This window comes from Fukomys damarensis, unplaced genomic scaffold (genome assembly GCF_012274545.1).
Source record: "Fukomys damarensis isolate Sample0158 unplaced genomic scaffold, DMR_v1.0_HiC HiC_scaffold_39, whole genome shotgun sequence".
Taxonomy (NCBI): domain Eukaryota; kingdom Metazoa; phylum Chordata; class Mammalia; order Rodentia; family Bathyergidae; genus Fukomys; species Fukomys damarensis.
The window spans coordinates 42468985-42473653 of record NW_022900951.1 but is presented as its reverse complement, the minus strand read 5'-3'; positions in this window follow the sequence as shown (position 1 = coordinate 42473653).

Here is a 4669-nt window from a genome sequence, read left to right as displayed (position 1 = left end):
AGAGAGGGAGAGAGAGAGAATAATTGAAAAGAAATGGCTTTATTTTGGTTGTCTTTTCTTCTGTCATGCACAAGGTGAGTTTCTAATTTTAAAACAGAGAGCACCCAGGGTTTGACTATGTAGTCCAGGCTGGCTTTGAACTCACTATGTAGTCCAGGCTGGCCTCCAACTCATAGCAGCCCTCCTGCCTCAGCCTCCCAAGTGCTGGGATTACAGGCCTGTGCCACCACATCTAGCCCAAGAGGCCTGTTTTGTTTCTGGGGTGGTTAGGGCAGCCTAAGGCGACTGTTTCTTAAGCACAGGGAAAGCACAGGTTGTTGAGGGCAGGTTTTGTTTACCAGAACATCAGTATGCGCAGGGGATAGGATTTAGCCTCTTTCCTTGGAGGGTCACCCGACAGAGGCCTGCATCTGATTTCATTAGGAAATCCATCCTGACAGCTTTTGGTGCTGTTGGCTACTTTAGTCAAACAAACAACAGACAGACAACGCCCCACTTTAACAGCATTCTTTTTTTTTTTTGGTACCCAGGATCAACTTGGGTCCTTGTGCTTGCAAGGCAGGTGGAGGAACCACTGAGCTAAATCCCTGGCTTTCACAGCATTCTTAAGGGGCGGGGGGAAGGGAAAAGACCAAACGAAGATGCAAGTGCTGCTTTGTCATCAACGTGCAGTCTAACAATCCCATCGTCATCTTGCCGCTTGTTCCACACCTTCACAAGTCAGTACTAATCCTTCTTTTAAATTTATTTAGTTTAAGATCACATTTAGAGCCACTTGGAGGTCTCAAGTTCTTTTGGAATGTGAAAAATGCATTTGCGCCCATTTTGTCTATTTTTTTCTGTCCATGTTATGACAACAACAAAAAAATCTCATCCCTTTTGTACATATTCCTGTAAATTGTTTTAACTCTGTCCCTTCTCTCTCCTCCTTTCTCTTTCCTTCATTTTTTTTCCACCATCAGCTCAGTTAAAACTTTCTTTAATGTAAGAAAAATAGTCTTTAAGTCACCTCCCCGGAAAGATAAGAGTGAACAAGCCCCAGGCGCTCCTTAACAGTGAGTCCGGTGTGGCCACCTCTTCATCCACCGGCTCCTAACACTGAATGAACCTTCGGTGCTGGGCTGGGAGTGGGCCGTAGGCGGCAGGGGAGCCTCCCGGAAGCCCAGCAGAGCTCCCGGAGGAACAGACCACTCTGCGCCTCCTGCCCAGCACCATGCCTGCCCTAGCAGCGAACCAAGGGTCAGCGAAGGCTCCCAGGTAGGTACCCAAGGTGGCTGAAATGGCCTCTTGCTGGCTCTGGCTTCTTATTGCTCAGGCTGGGGACTGAGGGGTTGGTCTAAGGTCACTAGGTCCTGTGCAGCCCTGCCCCGCCTCCACCCCCACGCAGGGGTAGAGGAAGATAGGGAACGGAGGATGGGTGGTAAGCGGAGGAGGAAGGATTGAGGGAGGGAAGGAGGGGGGAGATGAGACCTCATCAGGCAGGAGCTAGGGTGACCAGCCAATCTGGGCTGTAATGGCTCCTGGCACAGGCTGGCATGTGGAGACAAGGGAGACAAAAACCACAGCTTTTGAACGACTGCTCTGTAGGTTACTAGAAAATTCGGTCAGGTGTGAAAAGTGTCATATTATAGAAGACCTAGCTTATACATTTTTCCGGAAGGCGCTCTCCTCCACGGCCCTGCAAAAGCAGCTGGGCCTTGCATCTGATGGCCCTGCTGGATGGGATGTGAGGGTTGAGTGTGTGCAGGGAAAGGTTGGCGCGTGAGTGTGGGGAGTCTTGGCCATCCGAGAGGCACAAAATCAGCTCAGCCCAAGCCCACGGCAGAGCTGGGTGCAGGAGGAAACTTCTGAGAAGGAACTTGGGCTCCCTATCCACAAGCAGCTCCCTGGGTCACCATTGCTGCCCATGCCGTCCAGCCAGGGACAGCGCACTGCTGGGATGGAAAGACTGGGACGGGAGAGAGGCTGTGTGTTCCTGGGGCTGCTCATGTTGTAACAAAAAGAAAAAAAAAAAGAAGAGAAGAGAGAATCCCACCTTCTCTAGATAGGCCTGTGGAGTGTTTCTCTCTCCCCTCCTCTTCCCTTCCTCTCCCTGCTCTCCTCTCCTCCCCTCTTCCCCACTCTCTTTCTGGCCATTCCGACTGGGGATGGAACACCAGGGCCTCAAGCATCCTAGGCCAAGGGCTCTACCACTGAGCCCTCACCGAGTACACTCCCAGTTTGTACTCAGCGTCTTTTAATCATTTAATATTGCTTTTAGTGGCCTTCTGCCTTTCTTCCTTAACTTATTTTCCCAGTCTTGACTGTTGGGAAAGAAAAAAAATATATATATATAGTACTAGGTATCAAACCCAGGCCCTTATGAATGCTAGGCAAAGGCTCTGCCTTTAAACTATACCCTAGCCTAACCCTTTCCTAAACTTTTATTTTGATACAGGGCCTCACTAAATTCCCCGGGCTGTCCTTCAGCTTGCAATTTTCTGCCTCAGTCTCCCGATTAGCTGGGATTATAAGCACGCACCACCATACTTGGCGGTTATTTTAGATATTATGGTTTTAAAGGCAAAATTCTGTTGACAGTGCCTGCAGTTAAGTCTCTATGCACATCCATGGTTATTACTTTAGGACAAAAGCTCCTGAAATGTAGTTCCAGGGTTAGATATAGCCATCAGAGAATTAACACGTTGTCACATCCAGGCATTGAAGAAGGTTAACCTTCTGAGCTCTGAAGACTTCCGTACCCCACCCCAACTCCAATTTTCTCTAGAGAGAAATAGAAAATGATTAAGTCTAAGGTAAATTATTTGTTCACTTCTCATTTTATTTTCCCACAACAGAATGACAAAGGGAAATTAGTTGGAAGTAAGATTTAGAGAAATTTAGAAAGACTAGAAGATCAACATACAGGCAAAATTGCTGAGATGATACATAAGCCATCTGGCTTCACTTCATACAAACTGAGCTAAACATTTTGGTGATAAGCTTCCTGGCAGCCACAGTAAAAAGGGCAACATGATCAATTATATGATTTACATTTTGCATGAAGGGAAACCAGTCTAGCTCCTCACCAAGTCAAGGTTTCTGGGACATTAGCCTAATAAGTTTTATTATTAGGTTTTCCTGAAGGCCAGAGGTTTTTAGCTGAGGGTGGAACAACTCATCAAGAGTTGTTCTAAAGAGGCTATTTTTAGTTAAAATTCTCTGGCAGATGCTTGGAAAATGGGTTGGTGTCCTGGTTTTCCATGGTTCCTTTGCTATCATCTCAGAGTTAGTGGGGCCATGACTTAACTCAACACTAGTTCCTTCTCTGCTCCTTCGTTTTTAGCCTTTATTTTTTAAATTCAAAAATTTTTTTTCCGGTACCAGGGAATCAAACTCAGGACCTTGTGTAGAGCCACTGAGCTAAATCCCTGGCCCCTTAGCCTTTATTTCTAACCTGCAAAGGTAACTTACAGAAAATGTAAACAATATAGCAAAGAAACTCAAAACAGAAATACAAAAAAATGGAATATTTCTGTAAATTAATTTCTGCTTCCTACCCTGACATACCTATTTTGGAAATGACCCTTTCAGATCCTTCTGATCTATGTGTAGATGTATATGTATAGATGTGTATAAATAATATTATTAGTGCCCTGTATTTTTCCTTACCACACACACAAAATGTGTACTTCTGTTCTGCAACATTTTCTTGGTCCATGGATAAAATGAATCCAGTAAATGTAGTTTATGCATTTTATCATGGAAAAATATTTTTCCATGTATTTATTTATTTCTGTGCTGGGGGATTGAATCCAGGGATGCTTTGCCAGTACGTCTCCAGCCATTTTAATTTTTATTTTGAGACAGTCTCACTGTGTAATTCAGGCTGGCCTCAAACCTATGACCCTCCTGCCTCAGCCTCCCAAGTAGCTTGGATTACAGGTATGCACCATAATGGATGACCTTACTGTCCTTTTAATGTCTGTTAAATAGCAGGCCCTTGCTGGTTGCCCTTTTTAATTTTCTCTAGTTTTTCTTTTATGTATAACAGTAATAGTAATAAGAATCACAGCTACCATTTACTGAGTCCCATGTGCCAGTCACTAATGTAATAAATTATAATGGAATCAACTTATTTAATTTGCCTAGCAACACTTTATCCTAAGTGCAGGCTCATCCACTCCCTGTGAGCTTGCTTTCATTCTTCTATTATTACAAGCAATACTGCAGTACAGTGTCTTCACACATGTTCTTTGCTCACATACGTATGTATATAGAATAGTTTTTAAAAATGGAATTGATAGCTAGAGATGGTGGCACACACCTGTAAGCCTCGCACTTGGGAGTCTGTTGCTCCAATTCAAGACAGGCCTGTGCTACACAGTGAGTTGAAGGCCATCCTGAACGACATAGGGAGACCTTGTCTCAAAAAGAAAAAGAGGAATTGATAGTGTATACCATTTAAAGTTTGGATGGATGTTACCAAAGCAATTGCCTCCAAAATGTATTGTTCCAGAATGCACCCAACTCACAATGCTTATCAAATGCTGATTCCTAATAAAATGTAAAGGAAAAATGATTTCTCGTTTTAGCTTGCATTCATCTTTGTGGCAGTTGAATGGGGCATCATTTCATATGTTTAAAAACCATTTGTGCCTTGCAAGTGAAAGGTCCTGAGTTTGATTTC